Source organism: Blennius ocellaris, assembly GCF_963422515.1.
Source record: "Blennius ocellaris genome assembly, chromosome: 21".
NCBI lineage: Eukaryota > Metazoa > Chordata > Actinopteri > Blenniiformes > Blenniidae > Blennius > Blennius ocellaris.
Genome location: NC_137670.1, coordinates 20,612,782 through 20,631,725, shown reverse-complemented (window position 1 = coordinate 20,631,725; position 18,944 = coordinate 20,612,782).

Genomic DNA, 18,944 nt, shown 5'->3' with positions numbered 1-18,944 from the left:
GCAGGTTACTGGCAGGTTATGAGCTAATAAAACTAGTTGGTATTGGCAGGTTACTGGCAGGTTATGAGCTAATAAAACTAGTTGGTATTGGCAGGTTACTGGCAGGTTATGAGCTAATAAAACTAGTTGGTTTTGGCAGGTTACTGACAGGTTTTGAGCTAATAAAACTAGTTGGTATTGGCAGGTTACTGGCAGGTTATGAGCTAATAAAACTAGTTGGTATTGGCAGGTTACTGACAGGTTTTGAGCTAATAAAACTAGTTGGTATTGGCAGGTTACTGGCAGGTTATGAGCTAATAAAACTAGTTGGTATTGGCAGGTTACTGGCAGGTTGTGAGCTGATAAAACTAGTTGGTACTGGCAGGTTACTGGCAGGTTATGAGCCAATAAAACTAGTTGGTATTGGCAGGTTATGAGCTAATAAAACTAGTTGGTATTGGCTGGTTACTGACAGGTTATGAGCTAATAAAACTAGTTGGTATTGGCAGGTTATTGGCAGGTTATGAGCTAATAAAACTAGTTGGTATTGGCAGGTTACTGGCAGGTTATGAGCTAATAAAACTAGTTGGGTTTGGCAGGTTACTGGCAGGTTATGAGCTAATAAAACTAGTTGGTATTGGCAGGTTACTGGCAGGTTATGAGCTAATAAAACTAGTTGGTATTGGCAGGTTTCTGGCAGGTTATGAGCTAATAAAACTAGTTGGTATTGGCAGGTTACTGACAGGTTATGAGCTAATAAAACTAGTTGGTATTGGCAGGTTACTGGCAGGTTATGAGCTAATAAAACTAGTTGGTATTGGCAGGTTACTGGAAGGTTATGAGCTAATAAAACTAGTTGGTATTGGCAGGTTACTGGCAGGTTATGAGCTAATAAAATTAGTTGGGTTTGGCAGGTTACTGGCAGGTTATGAGCTAATAAAACTAGTTGGTATTGGCAGGTTACTGGCAGGTTATGAGCTAATAAAACTAGTTGGTATTGGCAGGTTTCTGGCAGGTTATGAGCTAATAAAACTAGTTGGTATTGGCAGGTTACTGACAGGTTATGAGCTAATAAAACTAGTTGGTATTGGCAGGTTACTGGCAGGTTATGAGCTAATAAAACTAGTTGGTATTGGCAGGTTACTGGCAGGTTATGAGCTAATAAAACTAGTTGGTATTGGCAGGTTACTGGCAGGTTATGAGCTAATAAAATTAGTTGGGTTTGGCAGGTTACTGGCAGGTTATGAGCTAATAAAACTAGTTGGTATTGGCAGGTTACTGGAAGGTTATTAGCTAATAAAACTAGTTGGTATTGGCAGGTTACTGGCAGGGTATGAGCTTATAAAACTAGTTGGTATTGGCAGGTTACTGGCAGGTTATGAGCTAATAAAACTAGTTGGTATTGGCAGGTCACTGGCAGGTTATGAGCTAATAAAACTAGTTGGTATTGGCAGGTTACTGACAGGTTATGAGCTAATAAAACTAGTTGGTTTTGGCAGGTTACTGGCAGGTTATGAGCTAATAAAACTAGTTGGTATTGGCAGGTTACTGACAGGTTATGAGCTAATAAAACTAGTTGGTATTGGCAGGTTACTGACAGGTTATGAGCTAATAAAACTAGTTGGTATTGGCAGGTCACTGGCAGGTTATGAGCTAATAAAACTAGTTGGTATTGGCAGGTTACTGACAGGTTATGAGCTAATAAAACTAGTTGGTTTTGGCAGGTTACTGGCAGGTTATGAGCTAATAAAACTAGTTGGTATTGGCAGGTTACTGACAGGTTATGAGCTAATAAAACTAGTTGGTATTGGCAGGTTACTGACAGGTTATGAGCTAATAAAACTAGTTGGTATTGGCAGGTCACTGGCAGGTTATGAGCTAATAAAACTAGTTGGTATTGGCAGGTCACTGACAGGTTATGAGCTAATAAAACTAGTTGGTATTGGCAGGTTACTGACAGGTTTTGAGCTAATAAAACTAGTTGGTATTGGCAGGTTACTGACAGGTTTTGAGCTAATAAGACTAGTTGGTATTGGCAGGTTACTGGCAGGTTATGAGCTAATAAAACTAGTAGGTATTAGCAGGTTACTGGCAGGTTATGAGCTAATAAAACTAGTTGGTATTGGCAGGTTACTGACAGGTTATGAGCTAATAAAACTAGTTGGTATTAGCAGGTTACTGGCAGGTTATGAGCTAATAAAACTAGTTGGTATTAGCAGGTTACTGGCAGGTTATGAGCTAATAAAACTAGTTGGTATTGGCAGGTTACTGGCAGGTTATGAGCTTATAAAACTAGTTGGTATTGGCAGATTACTGGCAGGTTATGAGCTAATAAAAATAGTTGGTTTTGGCAGGTTACTGACAGGTTATGAGCTAATAAAACTAGTTGGTATTGGCAGGTTACTGACAGGTTTTGAGCTAATAAAACTAGTTGGTATTGTCAGGTTATGAGCTAATAAAACTAGTTGGTATTAGCAGGTTACTGACAGGTTATGAGCTAATAAAACTAGTTGGTATTGTCAGGCTATGAGCTAATAAAACTAGTTGGTATTAGCAGGTTACTGACAGGTTATGAGCTAATAAAACTAGTTGGTATTGGCAGGTTACTGGCAGGTTATGAGCTAATAAAACTAGTTGGTATTGGCAGGTTACTGACAGGTTTTGAGCTAATAAAACTAGTTGGTATTGGCAGGTTACTGGCAGGTTATGAGCTAATAAAACTAGTTGGTATTGGCAGGTTACTGACAGTTTTGAGCTAATAAAACTAGTTGGTATTGGCAGGTTTCTGACAGGTTTTGAGCTAATAAAACTAGTTGGTATTGGCAGGTTACTGACAGGTTTTGAGCTAATAAAACTAGTTGGTATTGGCAGGTTACTGGCAGGTTATGAGCTAATAACACTAGTAGGTATTAGCAGGTTACTGGCAGGTTATGAGCTAATAAAACTAGTTGGTATTGGCAGGTTACTGGCAGGTTATGAGCTAATAAAACTAGTTGGTATTGGCAGGTTACTGGCAGGTTATGAGCTTATAAAACTAGTTGGTTTCTGCAGGCTACTGGCAGGTGATGAGCTAATAAAACTAGTTGGTATTGGCAGGTTACTGACAGGTTATGAGCTAATAAAACTAGTTGGTATTGGCAGGTTACTGACAGGTTATGAGCTAATAAAACTAGTTGGTATTAGCAGGTTACTGGCAGGTTATGAGCTAATAAAACTAGTTGGTATTAGCAGGTTACTGGCAGGTTATGAGCTATTAAAACTAGTTGGTATTGGCAGGTTACTGGCAGGTTATGAGCTAATAAAACTAGTTGGTATTGGCAGGCTACTGGCAGGTTATGAGCTAATAAAACTAGTTGGTTTTGGCAGGTTACTGACAGGTTTTGAGCTAATAAAACTAGTTGGTATTGGCAGGTTACTGGCAGGTTATGAGCTAATAAAACTAGTTGGTATTGGCAGGTTACTGACAGGTTTTGAGCTAATAAAACTAGTTGGTATTGGCAGGTTACTGGCAGGTTATGAGCTAATAAAACTAGTTGGTATTGGCAGGTTACTGGCAGGTTATGAGCTGATAAAACTAGTTGGTACTGGCAGGTTATTGGCAGGTTATGAGCCAATAAAACTAGTTGGTATTGGCAGGTTATGAACTAATAAAACTAGTTGGTATTAGCAGGTTACTGACAGGTTATGAGCTAATAAAACTAGTTGGTATTGGCAGGTTACTGGCAGGTTATGAGCTAATAAAACTAGTTGGTATTGGCAGGTTACTGACAGGTTTTGAGCTAATATAACTAGTTGGTATTGGCAGGTTACTGGCAGGTTATGAGCTAATAAAACTAGTTGGTATTGGCAGGTTACTGACAGTTTTGAGCTAATAAAACTAGTTGGTATTGGCAGGTTACTGACAGGTTTTGAGCTAATAAAACTAGTTGGTATTGGCAGGTTACTGACAGGTTTTGAGCTAATAAAACTAGTTGGTATTGGCAGGTTACTGGCAGGTTATGAGCTAATAACACTAGTAGGTATTAGCAGGTTACTGGCAGGTTATGAGCTAATAAAACTAGTTGGTATTGGCAGGTTACTGGCAGGTTATGAGCTAATAAAACTAGTTGGTATTGGCAGGTTACTGGCAGGTTATGAGCTTATAAAACTAGTTGGTTTCTGCAGGCTACTGGCAGGTTATGAGCTAATAAAACTAGTTGGTATTGGCAGGTTACTGACAGGTTATGAGCTAATAAAACTAGTTGGTATTAGCAGGTTACTGGCAGGTTATGAGCTAATAAAACTAGTTGGTATTGGCAGGTTACTGGCAGGTTATGAGCTAATAAAACTAGTTGGTATTGGCAGGTTACTGGCAGGTTATGAGCTAATAAAACTAGTTGGTATTGGCAGGTTACTGGCAGGTTATGAGCTAATAAAACTAGTTGGTTTTGGCAGGTTACTGACAGGTTTTGAGCTAATAAAACTAGTTGGTATTGGCAGGTTACTGGCAGGTTATGAGCTAATAAAACTAGTTGGTATTGGCAGGTTACTGACAGGTTTTGAGCTAATAAAACTAGTTGGTATTGGCAGGTTACTGGCAGGTTATGAGCTAATAAAACTAGTTGGTATTGGCAGGTTACTGGCAGGTTATGAGCTGATAAAACTAGTTGGTACTGGCAGGTTACTGGCAGGTTATGAGCCAATAAAACTAGTTGGTATTGGCAGGTTATGAGCTAATAAAACTAGTTGGTATTGGCTGGTTACTGACAGGTTATGAGCTAATAAAACTAGTTGGTATTGGCAGGTTACTGGCAGGTTATGAGCTAATAAAACTAGTTGGTATTGGCAGGTTACTGGCAGGTTATGAGCTAATAAAACTAGTTGGGTTTGGCAGGTTACTGGCAGGTTATGAGCTAATAAAACTAGTTGGTATTGGCAGGTTTCTGGCAGGTTATGAGCTAATAAAACTAGTTGGGTTTGGCAGGTTACTGGCAGGTTATGAGCTAATAAAACTAGTTGGTATTGGCAGGTTACTGGCAGGTTATGAGCTAATAAAACTAGTTGGTATTGGCAGGTTTCTGGCAGGTTATGAGCTAATAAAACTAGTTGGTATTGGCAGGTTACTGACAGGTTATGAGCTAATAAAACTAGTTGGTATTGGCAGGTTACTGGCAGGTTATGAGCTAATAAAACTAGTTGGTATTGGCAGGTTACTGGCAGGTTATGAGCTAATAAAACTAGTTGGTATTGGCAGGTTACTGGCAGGTTATGAGCTTATAAAACTAGTTGGTTTCTGCAGGCTACTGGCAGGTTATGAGCTAATAAAACTAGTTGGTATTGGCAGGTTACTGACAGGTTATGAGCTAATAAAACTAGTTGGTATTGGCAGGTTACTGGCAGGTTATGAGCTTATAAAACTAGTTGGTTTCTGCAGGCTACTGGCAGGTTATGAGCTAATAAAACTAGTTGGTATTGGCAGGTTACTGACAGGTTATGAGCTAATAAAACTAGTTGGTATTAGCAGGTTACTGGCAGGTTATGAGCTAATAAAACTAGTTGGTATTGGCAGGTTACTGGCAGGTTATGAGCTAATAAAACTAGTTGGTATTGGCAGGTTACTGGCAGGTTATGAGCTAATAAAACTAGTTGGTATTGGCAGGTTACTGGCAGGTTATGAGCTAATAAAACTAGTTGGTTTTGGCAGGTTACTGACAGGTTTTGAGCTAATAAAACTAGTTGGTATTGGCAGGTTACTGGCAGGTTATGAGCTAATAAAACTAGTTGGTATTGGCAGGTTACTGACAGGTTTTGAGCTAATAAAACTAGTTGGTATTGGCAGGTTACTGGCAGGTTATGAGCTAATAAAACTAGTTGGTATTGGCAGGTTACTGGCAGGTTATGAGCTGATAAAACTAGTTGGTACTGGCAGGTTACTGGCAGGTTATGAGCCAATAAAACTAGTTGGTATTGGCAGGTTATGAGCTAATAAAACTAGTTGGTATTGGCTGGTTACTGACAGGTTATGAGCTAATAAAACTAGTTGGTATTGGCAGGTTACTGGCAGGTTATGAGCTAATAAAACTAGTTGGTATTGGCAGGTTACTGGCAGGTTATGAGCTAATAAAACTAGTTGGTATTGGCAGGTTTCTGGCAGGTTATGAGCTAATAAAACTAGTTGGGTTTGGCAGGTTTCTGGCAGGTTATGAGCTAATAAAACTAGTTGGGTTTGGCAGGTTACTGGCAGGTTATGAGCTAATAAAACTAGTTGGTATTGGCAGGTTACTGGCAGGTTATGAGCTAATAAAACTAGTTGGTATTGGCAGGTTTCTGGCAGGTTATGAGCTAATAAAACTAGTTGGTATTGGCAGGTTACTGACAGGTTATGAGCTAATAAAACTAGTTGGTATTGGCAGGTTACTGGCAGGTTATGAGCTAATAAAACTAGTTGGTATTGGCAGGTTACTGGCAGGTTATGAGCTAATAAAACTAGTTGGTATTGGCAGGTTACTGGCAGGTTATGAGCTAATAAAATTAGTTGGGTTTGGCAGGTTACTGGCAGGTTATGAGCTAATAAAACTAGTTGGTATTGGCAGGTTACTGGCAGGTTATGAGCTAATAAAACTAGTTGGTATTGGCAGGTTTCTGGCAGGTTATGAGCTAATAAAACTAGTTGGTATTGGCAGGTTACTGACAGGTTATGAGCTAATAAAACTAGTTGGTATTGGTAGGTTACTGGAAGGTTATTAGCTAATAAAACTAGTTGGTATTGGCAGGTTACTGGCAGGGTATGAGCTTATAAAACTAGTTGGTATTGGCAGGTCACTGGCAGGTTATGAGCTAATAAAACTAGTTGGTATTGGCAGGTTACTGACAGGTTATGAGCTAATAAAACTAGTTGGTTTTGGCAGGTTACTGGCAGGTTATGAGCTAATAAAAGTAGTTGGTATTGGCAGGTTACCGGCAGGTTATGAGCTAATAAAACTAGTTGGTATTGGCAGGTTACTGACAGGTTTTGAGCTAATAAAACTAGTTGGTATTGGCAAGTTACTGGCAGGTTTTGAGCTAATAAAACTAGTTGGTATTGGCAAGTTACTGGCAGGTTATGAGCTAATAAAAGTAGTTGGTATTGGCAAGTTACTGGCAGGTTATGAGCTAATAAAACTAGTTGGTATTGGCAGGTTACTGACAGGTTTTGAGCTAATAAAACTAGTTGGTATTGGCAAGTTACTGGCAGGTTTTGAGCTAATAAAACTAGTTGGTATTGGCAGGTTACTGACAGGTTTTGAGCTAATAAAACTAGTTGGTATTGGCAGGTTACTGACAGGTTTTGAGCTAATAAGACTAGTTGGTATAAGCAGGTTACTGGCAGGTTATGAGCTAATAAAACTAGTAGGTATTAGCAGGTTACTGGCAGGTTATGAGCTAATAAAACTAGTTGGTATTGGCAGGTTACTGACAGGTTATGAGCTAATAAAACTAGTTGGTATTAGCAGGTTACTGGCAGGTTATGAGCTAATAAAACTAGTTGGTATTAGCAGGTTACTGGCAGGTTATGAGCTAATAAAACTAGTTGGTATTGGCAGGTTACTGGCAGGTTATGAGCTTATAAAACTAGTTGGTATTGGCAGATTACTGGCAGGTTATGAGCTAATAAAAATAGTTGGTTTTGGCAGGTTACTGACAGGTTATGAGCTAATAAAACTAGTTGGTATTGGCAGGTTACTGACAGGTTTTGAGCTAATAAAACTAGTTGGTATTGTCAGGTTATGAGCTAATAAAACTAGTTGGTATTAGCAGGTTACTGACAGGTTATGAGCTAATAAAACTAGTTGGTATTGTCAGGCTATGAGCTAATAAAACTAGTTGGTATTAGCAGGTTACTGACAGGTTATGAGCTAATAAAACTAGTTGGTATTGGCAGGTTACTGGCAGGTTATGAGCTAATAAAACTAGTTGGTATTGGCAGGTTACTGACAGGTTTTGAGCTAATAAAACTAGTTGGTATTGGCAGGTTACTGGCAGGTTATGAGCTAATAAAGCTAGTTGGTTTTGGAAGGTTACTGACAGGTTTTGAGCTAATAAAACTAGTTGGTATTGACAGGTTACTGGCAGGTTATGAGCTAATAAAACTAGTTGGTATTGGCAGGTTACTGGCAGGTTATGAGCTAATAAAATTAGTTGGGTTTGGCAGGTTACTGGCAGGTTATGAGCTAATAAAACTAGTTGGTATTGGCAGGTTACTGGCAGGTTATGAGCTGATAAAACTAGTTGGTACTGGCAGGTTACTGGCAGGTTATGAGCCAATAAAACTAGTTGGTATTGGCAGGTTATGAGCTAATAAAACTAGTTGGTATTGGCTGGTTACTGACAGGTTATGAGCTAATAAAACTAGTTGGTATTGGCAGGTTACTGGCAGGTTATGAGCTAATAAAACTAGTTGGTATTGGCAGGTTACTGGCAGGTTATGAGCTAATAAAACTAGTTGGTATTGGCAGGTTTCTGGCAGGTTATGAGCTAATAAAACTAGTTGGGTTTGGCAGGTTTCTGGCAGGTTATGAGCTAATAAAACTAGTTGGGTTTGGCAGGTTACTGGCAGGTTATGAGCTAATAAAACTAGTTGGTATTGGCAGGTTACTGGCAGGTTATGAGCTAATAAAACTAGTTGGTATTGGCAGGTTTCTGGCAGGTTATGAGCTAATAAAACTAGTTGGTATTGGCAGGTTACTGACAGGTTATGAGCTAATAAAACTAGTTGGTATTGGCAGGTTACTGGCAGGTTATGAGCTAATAAAACTAGTTGGTATTGGCAGGTTACTGGCAGGTTATGAGCTAATAAAACTAGTTGGTATTGGCAGGTTATGAGCTAATAAAACTAGTTGGTATTAGCAGGTTACTGACAGGTTATGAGCTAATAAAACTAGTTGGTATTGTCAGGCTATGAGCTAATAAAACTAGTTGGTATTAGCAGGTTACTGACAGGTTATGAGCTAATAAAACTAGTTGGTATTGGCAGGTTACTGGCAGGTTATGAGCTAATAAAACTAGTTGGTATTGGCAGGTTACTGACAGGTTTTGAGCTAATAAAACTAGTTGGTATTGGCAGGTTACTGGCAGGTTATGAGCTAATAAAGCTAGTTGGTTTTGGAAGGTTACTGACAGGTTTTGAGCTAATAAAACTAGTTGGTATTGACAGGTTACTGGCAGGTTATGAGCTAATAAAACTAGTTGGTATTGGCAGGTTACTGGCAGGTTATGAGCTAATAAAATTAGTTGGGTTTGGCAGGTTACTGGCAGGTTATGAGCTAATAAAACTAGTTGGTATTGGCAGGTTACTGGCAGGTTATGAGCTGATAAAACTAGTTGGTACTGGCAGGTTACTGGCAGGTTATGAGCCAATAAAACTAGTTGGTATTGGCAGGTTATGAGCTAATAAAACTAGTTGGTATTGGCTGGTTACTGACAGGTTATGAGCTAATAAAACTAGTTGGTATTGGCAGGTTACTGGCAGGTTATGAGCTAATAAAACTAGTTGGTATTGGCAGGTTACTGGCAGGTTATGAGCTAATAAAACTAGTTGGTATTGGCAGGTTTCTGGCAGGTTATGAGCTAATAAAACTAGTTGGGTTTGGCAGGTTTCTGGCAGGTTATGAGCTAATAAAACTAGTTGGGTTTGGCAGGTTACTGGCAGGTTATGAGCTAATAAAACTAGTTGGTATTGGCAGGTTACTGGCAGGTTATGAGCTAATAAAACTAGTTGGTATTGGCAGGTTTCTGGCAGGTTATGAGCTAATAAAACTAGTTGGTATTGGCAGGTTACTGACAGGTTATGAGCTAATAAAACTAGTTGGTATTGGCAGGTTACTGGCAGGTTATGAGCTAATAAAACTAGTTGGTATTGGCAGGTTACTGGCAGGTTATGAGCTAATAAAACTAGTTGGTATTGGCAGGTTACTGGCAGGTTATGAGCTAATAAAATTAGTTGGGTTTGGCAGGTTACTGGCAGGTTATGAGCTAATAAAACTAGTTGGTATTGGCAGGTTACTGGCAGGTTATGAGCTAATAAAACTAGTTGGTATTGGCAGGTTTCTGGCAGGTTATGAGCTAATAAAACTAGTTGGTATTGGCAGGTTACTGACAGGTTATGAGCTAATAAAACTAGTTGGTATTGGCAGGTTACTGGAAGGTTATTAGCTAATAAAACTAGTTGGTATTGGCAGGTTACTGGCAGGGTATGAGCTTATAAAACTAGTTGGTATTGGCAGGTCACTGGCAGGTTATGAGCTAATAAAACTAGTTGGTATTGGCAGGTTACTGACAGGTTATGAGCTAATAAAACTAGTTGGTTTTGGCAGGTTACTGGCAGGTTATGAGCTAATAAAAGTAGTTGGTATTGGCAGGTTACCGGCAGGTTATGAGCTAATAAAACTAGTTGGTATTGGCAGGTTACTGACAGGTTTTGAGCTAATAAAACTAGTTGGTATTGGCAAGTTACTGGCAGGTTTTGAGCTAATAAAACTAGTTGGTATTGGCAAGTTACTGGCAGGTTATGAGCTAATAAAAGTAGTTGGTATTGGCAAGTTACTGGCAGGTTATGAGCTAATAAAACTAGTTGGTATTGGCAGGTTACTGACAGGTTTTGAGCTAATAAAACTAGTTGGTATTGGCAAGTTACTGGCAGGTTTTGAGCTAATAAAACTAGTTGGTATTGGCAGGTTACTGACAGGTTTTGAGCTAATAAAACTAGTTGGTATTGGCAGGTTACTGACAGGTTTTGAGCTAATAAGACTAGTTGGTATAAGCAGGTTACTGGCAGGTTATGAGCTAATAAAACTAGTAGGTATTAGCAGGTTACTGGCAGGTTATGAGCTAATAAAACTAGTTGGTATTGGCAGGTTACTGACAGGTTATGAGCTAATAAAACTAGTTGGTATTAGCAGGTTACTGGCAGGTTATGAGCTAATAAAACTAGTTGGTATTAGCAGGTTACTGGCAGGTTATGAGCTAATAAAACTAGTTGGTATTGGCAGGTTACTGGCAGGTTATGAGCTTATAAAACTAGTTGGTATTGGCAGATTACTGGCAGGTTATGAGCTAATAAAAATAGTTGGTTTTGGCAGGTTACTGACAGGTTATGAGCTAATAAAACTAGTTGGTATTGACAGGTTACTGGCAGGTTTTGAGCTAATAAAACTAGTTGGTATTGGCAGGTTACTGGCAGGTTATGAGCTAATAAAATTAGTTGGGTTTGGCAGGTTACTGGCAGGTTATGAGCTAATAAAACTAGTTGGTATTGGCAGGTTACTGGCAGGTTATGAGCTGATAAAACTAGTTGGTACTGGCAGGTTACTGGCAGGTTATGAGCCAATAAAACTAGTTGGTATTGGCAGGTTATGAGCTAATAAAACTAGTTGGTATTGGCTGGTTACTGACAGGTTATGAGCTAATAAAACTAGTTGGTATTGGCAGGTTACTGGCAGGTTATGAGCTAATAAAACTAGTTGGTATTGGCAGGTTACTGGCAGGTTATGAGCTAATAAAACTAGTTGGTATTGGCAGGTTTCTGGCAGGTTATGAGCTAATAAAACTAGTTGGGTTTGGCAGGTTTCTGGCAGGTTATGAGCTAATAAAACTAGTTGGGTTTGGCAGGTTACTGGCAGGTTATGAGCTAATAAAACTAGTTGGTATTGGCAGGTTACTGGCAGGTTATGAGCTAATAAAACTAGTTGGTATTGGCAGGTTTCTGGCAGGTTATGAGCTAATAAAACTAGTTGGTATTGGCAGGTTACTGACAGGTTATGAGCTAATAAAACTAGTTGGTATTGGCAGGTTACTGGCAGGTTATGAGCTAATAAAACTAGTTGGTATTGGCAGGTTACTGGCAGGTTATGAGCTAATAAAACTAGTTGGTATTGGCAGGTTATGAGCAAATAAAACTAGTTGGTATTAGCAGGTTACTGACAGGTTATGAGCTAATAAAACTAGTTGGTATTGTCAGGCTATGAGCTAATAAAACTAGTTGGTATTAGCAGGTTACTGACAGGTTATGAGCTAATAAAACTAGTTGGTATTGGCAGGTTACTGGCAGGTTATGAGCTAATAAAACTAGTTGGTATTGGCAGGTTACTGACAGGTTTTGAGCTAATAAAACTAGTTGGTATTGGCAGGTTACTGGCAGGTTATGAGCTAATAAAGCTAGTTGGTTTTGGAAGGTTACTGACAGGTTTTGAGCTAATAAAACTAGTTGGTATTGACAGGTTACTGGCAGGTTATGAGCTAATAAAACTAGTTGGTATTGGCAGGTTACTGGCAGGTTATGAGCTAATAAAATTAGTTGGGTTTGGCAGGTTACTGGCAGGTTATGAGCTAATAAAACTAGTTGGTATTGGCAGGTTACTGGCAGGTTATGAGCTGATAAAACTAGTTGGTACTGGCAGGTTACTGGCAGGTTATGAGCCAATAAAACTAGTTGGTATTGGCAGGTTATGAGCTAATAAAACTAGTTGGTATTGGCTGGTTACTGACAGGTTATGAGCTAATAAAACTAGTTGGTATTGGCAGGTTACTGGCAGGTTATGAGCTAATAAAACTAGTTGGTATTGGCAGGTTACTGGCAGGTTATGAGCTAATAAAACTAGTTGGTATTGGCAGGTTTCTGGCAGGTTATGAGCTAATAAAACTAGTTGGGTTTGGCAGGTTTCTGGCAGGTTATGAGCTAATAAAACTAGTTGGGTTTGGCAGGTTACTGGCAGGTTATGAGCTAATAAAACTAGTTGGTATTGGCAGGTTACTGGCAGGTTATGAGCTAATAAAACTAGTTGGTATTGGCAGGTTTCTGGCAGGTTATGAGCTAATAAAACTAGTTGGTATTGGCAGGTTACTGACAGGTTATGAGCTAATAAAACTAGTTGGTATTGGCAGGTTACTGGCAGGTTATGAGCTAATAAAACTAGTTGGTATTGGCAGGTTACTGGCAGGTTATGAGCTAATAAAACTAGTTGGTATTGGCAGGTTACTGGCAGGTTATGAGCTAATAAAATTAGTTGGGTTTGGCAGGTTACTGGCAGGTTATGAGCTAATAAAACTAGTTGGTATTGGCAGGTTACTGGCAGGTTATGAGCTAATAAAACTAGTTGGTATTGGCAGGTTTCTGGCAGGTTATGAGCTAATAAAACTAGTTGGTATTGGCAGGTTACTGACAGGTTATGAGCTAATAAAACTAGTTGGTATTGGCAGGTTACTGGAAGGTTATTAGCTAATAAAACTAGTTGGTATTGGCAGGTTACTGGCAGGGTATGAGCTTATAAAACTAGTTGGTATTGGCAGGTCACTGGCAGGTTATGAGCTAATAAAACTAGTTGGTATTGGCAGGTTACTGACAGGTTATGAGCTAATAAAACTAGTTGGTTTTGGCAGGTTACTGGCAGGTTATGAGCTAATAAAAGTAGTTGGTATTGGCAGGTTACCGGCAGGTTATGAGCTAATAAAACTAGTTGGTATTGGCAGGTTACTGACAGGTTTTGAGCTAATAAAACTAGTTGGTATTGGCAAGTTACTGGCAGGTTTTGAGCTAATAAAACTAGTTGGTATTGGCAAGTTACTGGCAGGTTATGAGCTAATAAAAGTAGTTGGTATTGGCAAGTTACTGGCAGGTTATGAGCTAATAAAACTAGTTGGTATTGGCAGGTTACTGACAGGTTTTGAGCTAATAAAACTAGTTGGTATTGGCAAGTTACTGGCAGGTTTTGAGCTAATAAAACTAGTTGGTATTGGCAGGTTACTGACAGGTTTTGAGCTAATAAAACTAGTTGGTATTGGCAGGTTACTGACAGGTTTTGAGCTAATAAGACTAGTTGGTATAAGCAGGTTACTGGCAGGTTATGAGCTAATAAAACTAGTAGGTATTAGCAGGTTACTGGCAGGTTATGAGCTAATAAAACTAGTTGGTATTGGCAGGTTACTGACAGGTTATGAGCTAATAAAACTAGTTGGTATTAGCAGGTTACTGGCAGGTTATGAGCTAATAAAACTAGTTGGTATTAGCAGGTTACTGGCAGGTTATGAGCTAATAAAACTAGTTGGTATTGGCAGGTTACTGGCAGGTTATGAGCTTATAAAACTAGTTGGTATTGGCAGATTACTGGCAGGTTATGAGCTAATAAAAATAGTTGGTTTTGGCAGGTTACTGACAGGTTATGAGCTAATAAAACTAGTTGGTATTGGCAGGTAACTGACAGGTTTTGAGCTAATAAAACTAGTTGGTATTGTCAGGTTATGAGCTAATAAAACTAGTTGGTATTAGCAGGTTACTGACAGGTTATGAGCTAATAAAACTAGTTGGTATTGTCAGGCTATGAGCTAATAAAACTAGTTGGTATTAGCAGGTTACTGACAGGTTATGAGCTAATAAAACTAGTTGGTATTGGCAGGTTACTGGCAGGTTATGAGCTAATAAAACTAGTTGGTATTGGCAGGTTACTGACAGGTTTTGAGCTAATAAAACTAGTTGGTATTGGCAGGTTACTGGCAGGTTATGAGCTAATAAAGCTAGTTGGTTTTGGAAGGTTACTGACAGGTTTTGAGCTAATAAAACTAGTTGGTATTGACAGGTTACTGGCAGGTTATGAGCTAATAAAACTAGTTGGTATTGGCAGGTTACTGGCAGGTTATGAGCTAATAAAATTAGTTGGGTTTGGCAGGTTACTGGCAGGTTATGAGCTAATAAAACTAGTTGGTATTGGCAGGTTACTGGCAGGTTATGAGCTAATAAAACTAGTTGGTATTGGCAGGTTTCTGGCAGGTTATGAGCTAATAAAACTAGTTGGTATTGGCAGGTTACTGACAGGTTATGAGCTAATAAAACTAGTTGGTATTGGCAGGTTACTGGAAGGTTATTAGCTAATAAAACTAGTTGGTATTGGCAGGTTACTGGCAGGGTATGAGCTTATAAAACTAGTTGGTATTGGCAGGTCACTGGCAGGTTATGAGCTAATAAAGCTAGTTGGTATTGGCAGGTTACTGACAGGTTATGAGCTAATAAAACTAGTTGGTTTTGGCAGGTTACTGGCAGGTTATGAGCTAATAAAAGTAGTTGGTATTGGCAGGTTACCGGCAGGTTATGAGCTAATAAAACTAGTTGGTATTGGCAGGTTACTGACAGGTTTTGAGCTAATAAAACTAGTTGGTATTGGCAGGTTACTGACAGGTTTTGAGCTAATAAAACTAGTTGGTATTGGCAAGTTACTGGCAGGTTTTGAGCTAATAAAACTAGTTGGTATTGGCAGGTTACTGACAGGTTTTGAGCTAATAAAACTAGTTGGTATTGGCAGGTTACTGACAGGTTTTGAGCTAATAAGACTAGTTGGTATAAGCAGGTTACTGGCAGGTTATGAGCTAATAAAACTAGTAGGTATTAGCAGGTTACTGGCAGGTTATGAGCTAATAAAACTAGTTGGTATTGGCAGGTTACTGACAGGTTATGAGCTAATAAAACTAGTTGGTATTAGCAGGTTACTGGCAGGTTATGAGCTAATAAAACTAGTTGGTATTAGCAGGTTACTGGCAGGTTATGAGCTAATAAAACTAGTTGGTATTGGCAGGTTACTGACAGGTTTTGAGCTAATAAAACTAGTTGGTATTGTCAGGTTATGAGCTAATAAAACTAGTTGGTATTAGCAGGTTACTGACAGGTTATGAGCTAATAAAACTAGTTGGTATTGGCAAGTTACTGGCAGGTTTTGAGCTAATAAAACTAGTTGGTATTGGCAGGTTACTGACAGGTTTTGAGCTAATAAAACTAGTTGGTATTGGCAGGTTACTGACAGGTTTTGAGCTAATAAGACTAGTTGGTATAAGCAGGTTACTGGCAGGTTATGAGCTAATAAAACTAGTAGGTATTAGCAGGTTACTGGCAGGTTATGAGCTAATAAAACTAGTTGGTATTGGCAGGTTACTGACAGGTTATGAGCTAATGAAACTAGTTGGTATTGGCAGGTTACTGGCAGGTTATGAGCTAATAAAACTAGTTGGTATTAGCAGGTTACTGGCAGGTTATGAGCTAATAAAACTAGTTGGTATTGGCAGGTTACTGGCAGGTTATGAGCTTATAAAACTAGTTGGTATTGGCAGATTACTGGCAGGTTATGAGCTAATAAAAATAGTTGGTTTTGGCAGGTTACTGACAGGTTATGAGCTAATAAAACTAGTTGGTATTGGCAGGTTACTGACAGGTTTTGAGCTAATAAAACTAGTTGGTATTGTCAGGTTATGAGCTAATAAAACTAGTTGGTATTAGCAGGTTACTGACAGGTTATGAGCTAATAAAACTAGTTGGTATTGTCAGGCTATGAGCTAATAAAACTAGTTGGTATTAGCAGGTTACTGACAGGTTTTGAGCTAATAAAACTAGTTGGTATTGGCAGGTTACTGGCAGGTTATGAGCTAATAAAACTAGTTGGTATTGGCAGGTTACTGGCAGGTTATGAGCTAATAAAACTAGTTGGTATTGGCAGGTTACTGACAGGTTTTGAGCTAATAAAACTAGTTGGTATTGGCAGGTTACTGACAGGTTTTGAGCTAATAAAACTAGTTGGTATTGGCAGGTTACTGACAGGTTTTGAGCTAATAAAACTAGTTGGTATTGGCAGGTTACTGGCAGGTTATGAGCTAATAACACTAGTAGGTATTAGCAGGTTACTGGCAGGTTATGAGCTAATAAAACTAGTTGGTATTGGCAGGTTACTGGCAGGTTATGAGCTAATAAAACTAGTTGGTATTGGCAGGTTACTGGCAGGTTATGAGCTTATAAAACTAGTTGGTTTCTGCAGGCTACTGGCAGGTTATGAGCTAATAAAACTAGTTGGTATTGGCAGGTTACTGACAGGTTATGAGCTAATAAAACTAGTTGGTATTGGCAGGTTACTGGAAGGTTATTAGCTAATAAAACTAGTTGGTTTTGGCAGGTTACTGGCAGGGTATGAGCTTATAAAACTAGTTGGTATTGGCAGGTCACTGGCAGGTTATGAGCTAATAAAACTAGTTGGTATTGGCAGGTTACTGACAGGTTATGAGCTAATAAAACTAGTTGGTATTGGCAGGTTACTGACAGGTAATGAGCTAATAAAACTAGTTGGTTTTGGCAGGTTACTGGCAGGTTATGAGCTAATAAAAGTAGTTGGTATTGGCAGGTTACCGGCAGGTTATGAGCTAATAAAACTAGTTGGTATTGGCAGGTTACTGACAGGTTTTGAGCTAATAAAACTAGTTGGTATTGGCAGGTTACTGACAGGTTTTGAGCTAATAAAACTAGTTGGTATTGGCAAGTTACTGGCAGGTTTTGAGCTAATAAAACTAGTTGGTATTGGCAGGTTACTGACAGGTTTTGAGCTAATAAAACTAGTTGGTATTGGCAGGTTACTGACAGGTTTTGAGCTAATAAGACTAGTTGGTATAAGCAGGTTACTGGCAGGTTATGAGCTAATAAAACTAGTAGGTATTAGCAGGTTACTGGCAGGTTATGAGCTAATAAAACTAGTTGGTATTGGCAGGTTACTGACAGGTTATGAGCTAATGAAACTAGTTGGTATTGGCAGGTTACTGGCAGGTTATGAGCTAATAAAACTAGTTGGTATTAGCAGGTTACTGGCAGGTTATGAGCTAATAAAACTAGTTGGTATTGGCAGGTTACTGGCAGGTTATGAGCTTATAAAACTAGTTGGTATTGGCAGATTACTGGCAGGTTATGAGCTAATAAAAATAGTTGGTTTTGGCAGGTTACTGACAGGTTATGAGCTAATAAAACTAGTTGGTATTGGCAGGTTACTGACAGGTTTTGAGCTAATAAAACTAGTTGGTATTGTCAGGTTATGAGCTAATAAAACTAGTTGGTATTAGCAGGTTACTGACAGGTTATGAGCTAATAAAACTAGTTGGTATTGTCAGGCTATGAGCTAATAAAACTAGTTGGTATTAGCAGGTTACTGACAGGTTTTGAGCTAATAAAACTAGTTGGTATTGGCAGGTTACTGGCAGGTTATGAGCTAATAAAACTAGTTGGTATTGGCAGGTTACTGGCAGGTTATGAGCTAATAAAACTAGTTGGTATTGGCAGGTTACTGACAGGTTTTGAGCTAATAAAACTAGTTGGTATTGGCAGGTTACTGACAGGTTTTGAGCTAATAAAACTAGTTGGTATTGGCAGGTTACTGACAGGTTTTGAGCTAATAAAACTAGTTGGTATTGGCAGGTTACTGGCAGGTTATGAGCTAATAACACTAGTAGGTATTAGCAGGTTACTGGCAGGTTATGAGCTAATAAAACTAGTTGGTATTGGCAGGTTACTGGCAGGTTATGAGCTAATAAAACTAGTTGGTATTGGCAGGTTACTGGCAGGTTATGAGCTTATAAAACTAGTTGGTTTCTGCAGGCTACTGGCAGGTTATGAGCTAATAAAACTAGTTGGTATTGGCAGGTTACTGACAGGTTATGAGCTAATAAAACTAGTTGGTATTGGCAGGTTACTGGAAGGTTATTAGCTAATAAAACTAGTTGGTTTTGGCAGGTTACTGGCAGGGTATGAGCTTATAAAACTAGTTGGTATTGGCAGGTCACTGGCAGGTTATGAGCTAATAAAACTAGTTGGTATTGGCAGGTTACTGACAGGTTATGAGCTAATAAAACTAGTTGGTTTTGGCAGGTTACTGGCAGGTTATGAGCTAATAAAAGTAGTTGGTATTGGCAGGTTACCGGCAGGTTATGAGCTAATAAAACTAGTTGGTATTGGCAAGTTACTGGCAGGTTTTGAGCTAATAAAACTAGTTGGTATAAGCAGGTTACTGGCAGGTTATGAGCTAATAAAACTAGTAGGTATTAGCAGGTTACTGGCAGGTTATGAGCCAATAAAACTAGTTGGTATTGGCAGGTTACTGACAGGTTATGAGCTAATAAAACTAGTTGGTATTAGCAGGTTACTGGCAGGTTATGAGCTAATA